This window comes from Triticum aestivum, chromosome 2A (genome assembly GCF_018294505.1).
Source record: "Triticum aestivum cultivar Chinese Spring chromosome 2A, IWGSC CS RefSeq v2.1, whole genome shotgun sequence".
Classification (NCBI taxonomy): Eukaryota; Viridiplantae; Streptophyta; class Magnoliopsida; order Poales; family Poaceae; genus Triticum; species Triticum aestivum.
Window position 1 is genome coordinate 128,167,687 of NC_057797.1, and position 14,065 is coordinate 128,181,751.

Genomic DNA, 14,065 nt, shown 5'->3' on the forward strand with positions numbered 1-14,065 from the left:
AGTGAGTGGGAGCACTACAACATTCCTGATAAGTATATGTGAATGACATATTGTGATCAGAGATAATGTAGAATTATTCTGCAAAGCATAAAGGAATGTTTGAAAGGAGTTTTTTTCAAAGAGAGACCTCGGTGAAGCTTCTTACATATTGAGCATCAAGATCTATAGAGATAGATCAAGACGCTTAATAAGTTTTTTCAATGAGTACATACCTTGACAAGTTTTTGAAGTAGTTCAAAATGGAACAGTCAAAGAAGGAGTTCTTGGCTGTGTTACAAAGGTGTGAAGTTGAGTAAGACTCAAAACTCGACCACGGCAGAAGATAGAGAGAGAATGAAAGTCATTCCCTATGCCTCAGCTATAGGTTCTACAAAGTATGACATGCTGTGTACCAGACCTATTGTATACCCTGCCCTGAGTTTGGCAAGGGAGTACAATAGTGATCTAGGAGTAGATCACTGGACATTGGTCAAAAATTATCCTTAGTGGAATAAGGATATATTTCTCGATTATGGAGGTGACAAAAGGTTCATCGTAAAGGGTTACGTCGATGCAAATTTTTGACACCGATCTGGATAACTCTAAGTCTCGATCTAGATATACATTGAAAGTGGGAGCAATTAGCTAGAGTAGCTCCGTGCAGAGCATTGTTGACATAGATATTTGCAAAATACCTACGGATCTGAATATAACAGACTCGTTGACTAAAACCTATCTCACAAGCAAAACATGATCACACCTTAATACTCTTTGGGTGTTAATCACATAGCGATGTGAACTAGATTACTGACTCTAGTAAACCCTTTGGGTGTTGGTTACATATCGATGTGAACTATCGGTGTTAACCACATAAAGATGTGAACTATTGATGTTAGATCACATGGCGATGTGAACTAGATTATTGACTCTAGTGCAAGTGGGAGACTGAAGGAAATATGCCCTAGAGGCAATAATAAAGTTATTATTTATTTCCTTATTTCATGATAAATGTTTATTATTCATGCTAGAATTGTATTAACCGGAAACATAATACTTGTGTGAATACATAGACAAACTAAACGTCACTAGTATGCCTCTACTTGACTAGCTCGTTGATCGAAGATGGTTATGTTTCCTAACCATAGACATATGTTGTCATTTGATTAACAGGATCACATCATTAGGAGAATGATGTGATTGACATGACCCATTCCATTAGCTTAGCACCCGATCATTTAGTATGTTGCTATTGCTTTCTTCATGACTTATACATGTTCCTATGACTATGAGATTATGCAACTCCCGTTTGCCGGAGGAACACTTTGTGTGCTACCAAACGTCACAACGTAAGTAGGTGATTATAAAGGAGCTCTACAGGTGTCTCCAAAGGTACATGTTGGATTGGCGTATTTTGAGATTAGGATTTGTCACTCCGATTGTAGGAGAGGTATCTCTGGGCCCTCTCGGTAATGCACATCACATAAGCCTTGCAAGCATTTCAACTAATGAGTTAGTTGTGAGATGATGTATTACGAAACGAGTAAAGAGACTTGCCGGTAACGAGATTGAACTAGGTATTGAGAAACCGACGATCGAATCTCGGGCAAGTAAAATACCGATGACAAAGGGAACAACGTATGTTGTTATGCGGTCTGACCGATAAAGATCTTCATAGAATATGTAGGAGCCAATATGAGCATCCAAGTTACGCTATTGGTTATTGACCGGAGACGTGTCTCGGTCATGTCTACATTGTTCTCGAACCCGTAGGGTCCGCACACTTAAGGTTTCGATGACAGTTATATTATGAGTTTATGAGTTTTGATGTACCGAAGTTAGTTCGGAGTCCCGGATGTGATCACGGACATAACGAGGAGTCTCGAAATGGTCGAGACATAAAGATTGATATATTAGACGGCTATATTCGGACACCGGAAGTGTTCCGGGTGATTTCGGAGAAAACCGGAGAGCCGGAGGGTTACCGAAACCGTACCGGGAGAAGTAATGGGCCATATGGGCCGTAGTGGAGAGAGAGAGGGGCAGCCAGGGTGGGCCGCGCGCCTCCTCCCCCCGGTCCGAATTGGACTAGGAGAGGGGGGCGGCGCCCCCCTTTCCTTCTCCCTCCCCACTTCCTTCCCCCTCCTAGTAGGAGTCCTACTCCTACTAGGAGGAGGACTCCTCCTGGCGCGCCAATAGGGGCCGGCAGGCCTCCTCCCCTTGCTCCTTTATATATGGGGGCAGGGGGCACCCCTAGACACACAAGTTGATCCACGTGATCATATTCTTAGCCGTGTGCGGTGCCCCCTTCCACCATAATCCTCGATAATATTGTAGCGGTGCTTAGGCGAAGCCCTGCGACGGTAGTGCATCAAGATCGTCACCATGCTGTCGTGCTGATGGAACTCTACCCCGACACTTTGCTGGATCGGATTCCGGGGATCGTCATCGAGCTGAACGTGTGCTAAAACTCGGAGGTGCCGTAGTTTCGGTGCTTGATCGGTCGGGCCGTGAAGACGTACGACTACATCAACCGCGTTGTGCTAACGCTTCCGCTGTCGGTCTACGAGGGTACGTAGACTACACTCTCCCCTCTCGTTGCTATGCATCACCATGATCTTGCGTGTGCGTAGGAAAATTTTGAAATTACTACATTCCCCAACAATGTGGTGGGCCTTGGAGAACCACAAAGTCCCGGCAAAGTACATTACTCTCATCGAGGACATGTACGATAATGTTGTGGCAAGTGTTCGAACAAGTGATGTCGACACTGATGACTTCCCGATTAAGATAGGACTGCATCAGGGGTCAACTTTGAGCCCTTATCTTTTTGCATTGGTAATGGATGAGGTCACAAGGGATATACAAGGAGATATCCCATGGTGTATGCTCTTTGCGGATGATGTGGTCCTAGTTGACGATAGTCGAACGAGGGTAAATAGGAAGTTAGAGTTATGGAGACAAACCTTGGAATCGAAAGGGTTTAGACTTAGTAGAACTAAAATCGAGTACATGATGTGCGGTTTCAGTGCTACTACGTGTGAGGAGGAGGAGGTTAGCCTTGATGGCCAGATGGTACCTCAGAAGGACACCTTTCGGTATTTGGGGCCAACGCTGCAGGAGGATGGGGGGATTGATGAAGATGTGAACCATCGAATCAAAGCCGGATGGATTAAGTGGCGCCAAGCTTCTGGCGTTCTCTGTGACAAGAGAGTGTCACAAAAGCTAAAAGGCAAGTTCTACAGGACGCCGGTTCGACCCGCAATGTTGTATGGCGTTGAGTGTTGACCGACTAAAAGGCGACATGTTCAACTGTTAGGTGTGGCGGAGATGCGTATGTTGAGATGGATGTGTGGCCACATGAGGAAGGATCGAGTCCGAAATGATAATATACGAGAGAGAGTTGGGGTAGCACCAATTAAAAAGAAACTTGTCTAACATCGTCTGAGATGGTTTGGGCATATTCAACACAGGCCTCCAGAAGCTCTAGTGCATAGCGGACGGCTAAAGCGTGCGGATAATGTCAAGAGAGGGCGGGGTAGACCGAATTTGACATGAGAGATGTCCGTTAAGAGAGACATGAAAGATTGGAGTATCACCAAAGAGCTAGCTATGGATAGGGATACATGGAATCTTGCTATCCATATGCCAGAGTCATGAGTTGGTTGCGAGATCTAATGGGTTTCAGCTCTAGCCTATCCCAATTTATTTGGGACTAAAGGATTTATTGTTGTTGTTGTTGTTGTTGTTTATAAAGACTTTACTTTAAAGACGTACGATTCTCTTTTCAGTTAGGCAGAACCGTAGAACAATTCATCCAACTTTACATACTCTTCTTCCTTCACTGTTTTTACTTGAAAACCATCTGAATTATCTCACCGTCAATTATTGACTTACTTGTAAGTACCCATGTGTTGCAATGGGTAAATTTTTAAGATAGCTTCAAAAAATACAACCATACTTCATGAAGATCGGATGGCCTTCGACCTTGCAAGACCTAGCAAAAGTCCAGTTCTCCGGTGCATCTTGTTACATTAAGTGCTTCGCATTACACAAAATTAATACTCCCCCATGGTTCATAACACTGGCACCGCTGCATAATAGCGACAATTTGTCTCTCTAACTACACCCACCTCTGGTGAACCTTCTACATTGCTCGAAACCATGCTTCGACTGCTCATGGTTGATCACTGCATTTCAATATTAGTAAGAAAAATTTGAACAATCCTAAAAAATTAACGAGGCAGCGGCTAGTCCTTTCTAATTTTTAATTGTACATGATGCCTCACCCTTTTAACATCTTTATTTTTATTTGAGTCCTCCATGACACCATCCTCTAAATCAGCATGCTCTGAGTGCTATCATGTCTTCTTGTCACCATGTGTTACACAGTGTGTGTTGTCTGGACCTGGTATATAAAGACAACATTGTCATGTTCCTTGCATGTGGCTACTATAGATAAGTTCATGGCAACAGATTATCAAAAGGTTGGAAAATCCGCAATAGAACACAAATAAGTGCAGTAACTGAGGGTCAAGGAGGACTAGTTCGTCTCCTTCAATCGTCTCCCACCTATAGACGTAGGTGATAACGTGACACTTCCATGGCTGAGCTAGCCTGGTTATCACTGGCCTCAGCCCATGTGCAACGATTAGCGAATCGCCTAGGCATGCAGAAAACATGGGGTCTTTACATTCCAAGATAGCTATGCCTCGCTTACTGTGAGACCTAAGCTTGTCTTGCCTCTAACACTTCCGCTAATGGGCTAGTTCACAATGTGTGTACCTTTAGCCTCTGGGGTCGGTTATGGTAAGCTTATATGAACTGGTTCCAACTGTTTTTTCTGTAAGTTTTTCTGTGAGTTTTTATATATTTTCTCATCATTCTGTTCATTTTTCTTTTATGTTCTTTTAATATTTCACATTTTTTAATACATGCAGATTTTTTCAAAATACATGTTGAACATTTTTCATATATAGGTTGAACATTTTTTGCCTTTTGTTTCTATGAGTTTTCTGTATCAGTTTTCATCATTTTTCTATTTTTCCACTTTTTACTTTTTCTTCATTTTCTAAATACATGTGGACCTTTTTCAGATACATGTTGAACATTTCCATATAATGGTTGGACATTTTTTAGATACACACTGAACATTTTTCAAACAGATGTGGATCATTTTTTTTCTGAAATTATACACGCTGAAAATTATTTAAATGCACATTGACCATTTTTTAATACATTGTGAATATTTTACATATATGAAAAAAATCGTTTTTTAAAATATGCAAACATTTGGTTAAGTGGTAGATATATTTTTTAATTGCATGACCATTTTTCTGAATGGTACCTTTTTAAAAAAATATTGAGAGCATTCTTTTACATGGTATAAACATTTTTTAAAATGTGAGAGCATATTTTTATAACGGTTGAACATTTTTTAAAGGTGATCAAATTTTTATGAATGATATAAAAAAACTTTACAAACCATGGGATAAATTGTTTTTACATTTTTAATAATGTCATTAAGAACGTTTTGAACATGTGAAGATTTTTAAATGTCATGAAATTTGTTGAGAAGGTGCACAATTTTTTTTAACTGCATGATTTTTTTAAATACGAGATAAACACTTTCAAAAGTTGGGTCCATACCTCCGTCTCGTTGTGCAATCAACCGTCTGTATTGGTCGTGTGTGCCAAGAGATCTCATGATGATGCACATGGGTGTCAAACAGAGGAGTCTTCAGGTCCACCCTGCCCATGGTCGGTTTTCTAAAAAAAATTACACATCAGTTTTTCAATCGGGTTTTCACCTAAAAAACCAGATGATGTCTTTTAGGAGCTGGATATTTTCAAAATCTCTTAAAATTTGGATACATATATTTTATAAAACTGTTCAATATGTGAATGCTCGGTGTGTGTTATAAAAATGTTCTTCATATAACTGAAGTAAAGTTTGCCGTATATTAAAAAATCAGTGTATATAACAAAAAAATGGTCATCATATATTAGAAAAATGTTCATCATATATTGTGAAACTATAAAAATTAACAAAATGCGTGGAAAATTAAAAACAGAAGAAAAACCAAAATCTGAAAAAGACAAAGGAATCGAAGCAGAAAACCCAAACCAATAAACACACAGAAAAAAAAACCGGAAAAGATAAATGCGCACATGCGTTAGATGGGCCGGCCCATCTTGCCCCGCTGTGTTTACTTTTTAGAAAAATGTTTGAAATTCAGAAAAGTTATTTTATGATTTCAATTTGTTCACACCTTTGAAAAAAAGTTCACCGCAACATACATTGAAAAAATGTTCATCGTGTATAGAAAAATCGTTCCGATTGCATTTTCAAAAAAAGTTCACCGCAGTGAAATAATGTGCAATGTACATTGAAAAAATGTTCACTGTGTACAAAAAAATGTTCATCGTGTATAGAAAAATTGTTCAGATTGCATTCGGAAAAATGTTCATCGTATTTTTCCAAAAATGTTCAGTGTATATTTGAAAGTGTTCATTGTATACTAACAAAATGTCCAATATGTATTTTACATTCATTTTTAAAAAAATGTTCACTGTTCACAAAGATTGCTCGGAATTCGGAATTAGTTTCATTATTAAACAATATTCACATTTTTCAGAAAATATGTTCACACCTTTTTCCAACAAAGGTTTCGCAAATTGAAAAAAAGGGATCTGTCACGGTACTTTAATGTTAACGCTACGTTTTAGTCACAAACAGTTTCGCGGATGAGTGGCTATCAACGGTTTATTCGTGCTGAGGTCGGGAGTTCGGTTCCCACGCTCTCGCTGATTTTCGTGATCTTTCTACATCCGCTTGAGGCATGCTAATGGACCATCCTGTTTTGCGCGCCCCTTCAGCGAAGGCTGGACTATTGGATGCACCAAGTTTCCCCCTTTGGGCTGCAAAACAACAACTAAAAATGTCAAGTGGTTGTAAGTTCAGGAAAAATAGTCAAGTGCTGGCTTCCTCCTCCACATGCTCTTTTAGGTCATGACATTGTTCCAAGTGTAGATTACATTAGGGCATGGCCAATGCATAGCCTCAGGGTGATGCCCCATAGGCCACGTAGGATGAGATTTTAGGAAAAGTAGGTTCGGATGGAGCAGCGGGATCATCCGTAGGAGGCGAGTGCTGGAAGAGAAAAGGTGTCATCTGATGCATAAAGCCGAAAAGGTTGAAGTGGAGAGTAGAGATGCATGTGTAGTGGGTGTCTTTATTTTCTATTTTTATGAGGCTCACTAGTGGTAGCTTGCATTGGTGACACAGGGCGTCAAGCAATGCACGGATGTGCGAGGCGGACACGACGCAGGGTGGAGCATGATTGCAGTTGGATAATTTCGGCTGGGTCAGACTGGATTGTCTGATGGATCGACATGAATGTTGTTCAAAGTAGAAGATGGCGGTGATTTCAGCGACGACGACGTAGGAGCGTGATGCTGATGGTGGCCAACTTCTGGGACATGGAAACACATGGTGCAGGCCTGAGGGCTTGTGCGACTTCGACAGACTATGACGCGGTGTTGATTCAAGATGGTGCACACATGAGAGAGCTTGAAGTCGACAAGGCGTGGGGTGGCAAGGCGCATCTACATGGAGTCATGTTGAAGGTGGAGCTGGAGTCTAGCGGAAGATTTCACTCTGTGCTGATGGAGGGGCTTGTTGGGAATCGTTGCATGGAAAACAAAAAAAAATCTACTCACACGCGGTGATCTATCCATGGAGATGCATAGCAACGAGGGGGAGAGTGTGTCTACATACCCTAGTGAAAAGCAATTACACGATAGTATCACATTTGGGGCGGCGGTGGCGAATTGGAACCAAGTTTGGTAATTTTTACGTGTCTGTACCACGTTTGGGTCGAACCGTTGCAAATCGGGCTAAACTTCGTATTTCTACGTATTGACGATGGAACTGACCGCCCGGGCCCATGCGTCAGCTGCCACATTGGCGAATCGGCATGCGCCCGCTCGCTCGATAGGTGCGGTCCGGCTCGAACCGGACCGACCCGTGCTCCACTCTGTTCCTCCTCGCTCGTGCCTCCCTCCTCGCTCCTCTCTCGCCGCCCTCGTCGCCGCCCGCAGCATTGCCGGACCAAACCGCCGCCGCCCGCCATGGTTTTTGAAGACAAAAGTAGTGATGACACTAGGGCTGCAAACGAGTCGAACTCGAGCGAGTTGGAGTTGGCTCAGCTCAACTCATATGAAAATTTGAGCGAGCTCAAACTAAGTGAAGCTCATGATCGAGCTGTAGAATATGACTCGTGCTCAGCTTGTAACGATCTCGAGTCGATCTCGAGCTAGTTTCGAGCTAAATGAGATGATAAAAATTATAAATCTATGGATGAAAAACAAAAAATTAAGGTGAATATGCAGGGAACCTTCGCCAAAAATATAGGATATTTAACACATAATCAACCACGTGCCATAATTAGGCCTAAATCTTCTCTGCACTTAATTAAGTTTCCATGTTCGTTGGTAAATAAAATGGAGAAAAAAATATGAACAACATATATGGTAATAAATTATCTTATTTTCATTTAATATATGGCATGATCATTTAACATAATGATACTCTGTCGAGCTATCGAGCTAAAATTTATCGAGCCAACATTGGCTCAAGATCGGCTCGTTTCTCGGTCGAGCTACATAAAGTGTTCAAACTCAGCTTGTTTATTTTCGAGTCGATCTCGAGTCGAGTCAAAAAACGAGTTGATCTCGAGCGGCTCACGAGCCTCGAGCTTTTCTTGCAGCCCTAGAGGACACGTCCAACCTGCCGTACATGCACTCGACATCATCCACAGACGGGCTTAACCAGGTGATTTTCCTTGAGCTAGGTTTAGGGTTAGGGTTTCAGATTTGGGGCCTTTTGATTTGGTTGATTTCGCTGGGTTTTGATTTGGGCATTTTGTTTGTACGAGCTTCGGCAGGTCCCTTTCAGCATTGAAGATCCAGATTACCAGGGGCTTGAGCTGGAAATGATGTCGCCATGTGAGAAGCACGGTAAGGGATCTGAGAGGCTTGTCACATTTGAAGGAACAGACACAGGGAGAAGGTTCTTAGAATGTGCAGAGCCGGTATGAATTGTTGGCTGTTAGTGGGATATTATATTTAGGTTGATAGTGTCATATTATTGTTGGTTTGACAGTGGCATATTGAACATGAGTACAAGGGATGATTATTAGGGCATATTTAGGTTGGCAATGGAATCTTTACTGTCATTTTGTTAGGGCTGATTATTCACTTTTGCAACAGCAGTAGCTTGTGTAGTTTAATGATAGTGGTACTGTTATTTTGCAGTGGCATTGTTTCTTGCTATCCTGTGAAATATTCAGTTTGGGACTTCTACAGGTTTTATGTTTCTGTTGTGGCATTTTTGTGTAGTTGAATGATAGTGCTACTATTAATTATGTTGCTATTACTTTTGCTCTTGTTTGGGACTAAATATTGAGTGAACTGTTACTTTTACGTTGGGATGCACCTGCTATTATGTATATAAATGCTACAAATATTCAGTTGAATGGATAGTATGTACTGCATATGCTTTGGCAGTTCACCAAGTTTGCAGTTTGAGATTGCTCTTGTTTTGTAGCTGATTACCAAAATCTAGTTCAAATTTGTAGCTGAGTGGTGCTATAATTTGTCATGCTGTTATTTAGTGGGTAGGTACATCTCAATTACCAGTGTAGCTTAGTGGTGATGTTATTACCAATGTAGAAAGGAAAAACAGTGCTATTGCTTTCCACTAGTTATTTACCTGTGGTACGAACTAACTTGTTTTTTTTATCTTTTTTGCTCTTTTTGCAGGAAGGGGAGAATTGTGGGTTTATTGAATGGGTTGATCACCAGTGGCCCCCAACAATGCAGAATGCATTGTTGAAGATGTGGGCAATGGTTGAAGATAGCAAGACTGCTAGGGTGAATGATAATCTTGAAAGTGCTTTAACTATTCACCATCTGATAGAGGAGAAGAACAAGCTGGAGGCCAACTATGACAAGTTAGTACAATATATGCATGAGCTTATGACCTTCCAGGAGGAGAGGGTGGTGGATTTCATATATCTGCATATCAGCAGCAATGCAGAAGTGAACTGGTGGCTGATATGAAGGCACAGATGGCAAAGAAATATGCAGAGTCTGAGAAGCTTAATCAGAAGTATGAACTGCTAGTGAACCTGAGAGCTCAAGCAACAGTCATCCAGAACTTGAAGTTGAAGAATATTATAGACAAGCAATTGCTTAGTGAAGCTAAGATGAACTTGGAATTGAAGAATGCAGAGCTGACAAAGTCTGAAGAGAAGCTCACCCAAGATAAGCTAGAGTTGAAGTTTCAGGTTGCTGATTTGCTTAAGGGAAAGAAAAAGCATGTTGAAGAGAAGGGGCGGCTAGAGCTTCAAATTGTTGAGTTAATGAAGGCAGAGGAGAAGTTGAATATGAGACTAGTGGGCAATGCTGACCTTTTGGGCATGATGGTTGTGTAGTGTATGGTTGTACTAATTGTGAACTTCTCTAAGATGAACTATGGCTATGTATGTATGTATGTATGTAGTAGATATGCTTTTCATCCTTTTGTGAGAAAAGGATGAACTATGCATCTAAACTCCACTATGTATTGTGAACAATGGTTGTGTACCCTATAATATGTTGAACTCCAGTAAGTATTGTGTGTTATGTTTCCTAGACTTAAAATGATGATATATCATGCATTGGAAGATGGATAAGATATTCTGTGCCAAGATAGGTAGACTAAAAGTTATGATCATATTTCCTATGTGTTTATGAATAAAGATAGTCCTTGGACATTATCAATGATGTGTATCAGCAAGTATGTGACTTGTTTGTGGGACTATGCATTGTATGATGACTGTCCTAAAAGGTCCCTAGTCGAAAGGGCTGTGTGAACACGCAACCAACTAGACTAGCATATGACACGGTCGATGGCTTGGTCTCACTAGCCATGAAGCATTGGATGCTAACCGGATAATATGGACTTGGAAGGATCTGGTCGGATTCGACGTAGTCGGATCCGAGTTGAGATAAGGTCCGAGTCGGACAGACCCAACTATGAGATGCAGTGATATGTCATCTATGAGTCTCTAGTACAACATACGTTCTATGTCCTAAGACCTGAGCTGTCGCATGTACTCGGGATGGTGACAGACTTGCTTTGGGCCAACCAAACGCTACTTGGTGACTGGGTAGTTACAAAGGTAGGTTTCAGGCTTGTCCAGACCCATGCCGCAAGACATGGTCGAGCAAGATGGGATTTGCCCCTCTAATCAAGAGAGATATACTCTGGGCCCCTCGTGTGATCCGACCAGGATAAGCATGGCCATGCGACAAGGATTATGAGATAATCTGGTTTGTGGTCGGCATCACTGAAACGAGAAAGAGGTCGGGCTAGCAGAAGTATGATAGATTCGCCTTGAGCCCGACAACATATATCGTGTGGCAAAAGGAATGGAAGTGATATGTACATGTTCGCCTAACCAGCTTCATAGTCTGTTTGGTGTTCGGCATGCCTTGCTAGAGGCCGCTACCAACTGTGCAGTTCGGAGGTGATCCAAACTGCGACCAAGTCGGCTTGAACCTAAGGGGTCGCGTGCTTAAGGGAAGGAACCTACGAGGTCGGATCCGAGGACACTGGACGGATGTGATCCGAGCTGTATTCGGATTGTGGCCGAGTAGACTTATGGGCTTTAGGGTCCGTGCGAGGTCCAAGTGTTGAGTCTGCAACGGACACCTATATAAAGTGGAGGTGCCGCACACTCACACGGTTGATCGCTTCGGCGCTGTCACTAGGGTTTGCATGTGTTGCGAATAGACACCTCCACTCGCCGCCGATTGTGTGATCGGACCTAGAAGTCCGCCACACGACGTTCCTCCTGCACACGCGGATACCGTTAGAGGTGGTGCACTTGCGCCGCTCTGGCGAACCTGTACGTGGGATCCGACAACCGGCTGTACGAGGGAGATCGGACGAGGAGGAGACGATCCACGCGGACGCGCTGCCCTAACTCTTCTTCTGCTGCACGACACCGCGCGTCTAGTGGTAACGAACTGTGATCCATCTCCCGTAGCATGTTCTTGGTTGTTCTGCACGTAGGAAAATTTTAATTTGCAATCGACGCACCCTACCGTAGATCCTAACCGTGGTATTAGAGCCTCTGCTATAGGATTTGGATTCAGATCGTATGCATATTAGATATGTGGAGGCGATAGATGAGATCTGTTGTCGTTGATAAGATCGGCTATGTGCATGGTTGATGAGATCAACTGCACATGGGGATCGATGTGGCTATGTTTTCTGATGATTGGAGTCGATGAGGTCGTGACACAACCTACCCCTATTGGTTGGTATCCACCATCGGGGTTAACAATGAAACATAAATCTGAATCGGGCTTGCGATGATCGATAAGATCGGTCAGATCGGAAAATTTGGCGTGATCGGAGCTCAGATGTGATTTGTGATTTCCGAAAATGTCGGGCACTGCCTGCACCTACGAGGGGCGTTGCCCCTTCGAACCCCGCCCGCTAACCGGCTAGCGGGACCGTCGTGTGCGTAGCGCCTTGTATTTCGTACACGATCACTCAAAACGGTAGAATGCGATTCTATGCGTAACTTTGTTTAGCAGGTTTGATGTGAATAGTGTGGCTCATGTGTATGTGATGCATGTGTGTGAATTATACATGGCCTGCGTGTCATGTTTGTCAGCCGGCAGGAGCCAAAGTGCTGTCATTATATTGTATAACGACCTGCATGTCGACTTCTGACTCTATGTAAAATTCATTACTAGTTGTAGTAGTTGGATAATAGAGATCAGGTTGGTGGCTTGACGTCCCGGTGTGACAAACAAGATGGAGTTCCTAGATGGTCATCAGAGTCGAAGCTGACCTGGAAGAACGTCCAGGAAGGAGCCATACTATTTCACAATATATGTTTTACTTGTGATTTATGCTTCTTTGTTTCTATGCATGTTAGAATGGTAGAAAGATCCCTCATAAATATCAAGTAAATTGCCATTCCCGATGTTGCACCTTCGCACGTTAAGTACGTCAAGTAGTGGGCTCATAAAATTGGGGTGCTGCTAGGTGTCCTTGAACTGAAGGGTTCGTGTCGGACACGGACATGCACTGCATTAGGTTAACTTGACAAGGCTATCAAAACGGTTTTGGGCCTTGTGGCAAAAGAGGCCGGGAGCCGGGCTATGAGATACCTACCCGACCGACAGGAGTCGTATAGAGATACGATTAGCAAGGAGTTGCTTACCGGATAGGCATGTTGTCTAGCAGTGATGCTAAAGCTCACTAGTCGCATGTGCTAGTCGGATCCTGAATCACTGAGAGTTTGCGGAGGGATGCTGACTTCAGTGGGAGTATTTCTGTTTAAGGCTAGAACTACTCTACATAAACACATTGCTTAGTGATTGCATATTTTTCTGTTTCTTTGTTCCTTCTCTTGAGGAACCATGTATTTGTACCTTGTTTTTTTCTAATAAAATGTTGTGGGGTGTAAGCCCTGCAGTCTTCCAGGTCAAAAACAACTTTGCGTTGAAATCAATTCTGGAAAAGGATAAATTGAATGGAACAAACTTTACCACCTGGTATAGAAATTTGAGAATTGTTCTCAAGCATGATAAAAAGGAACATGTTCTAGAGGATCCACTTCTAGAGGAACCTGCCGATAATGCTAGTACCACAACCAAGAATGCCTACCAGAAACTCATTGATGAATCAAACGAGATCAGCTGCCTCATGTTGGCTTGTATGGAGCCCGATTTGCAGAAGCATTTCGAAGACGTTGGGGCTTTCGATATGATCGAGAGTCTCAAGAGCATGTTTCAGGTGCATGCTAGGACCGAAAGGTTCAACGTCTGGTGATCCTTGATGGATTGTAAGCTGAAGGAAGGTGATCCACTGAGCCCGCATGTGATCCAGATGATCGGATATGTGCAAGCTTTTGATCGGTTGGGCTTCCCGCTCTTGGATGAGCTGGCTACTGATGCAGTTCTGGGTTCTCTTCCACCCAGCTATGGGACGTTCATCTCGAACTATCATATGCATGGCATA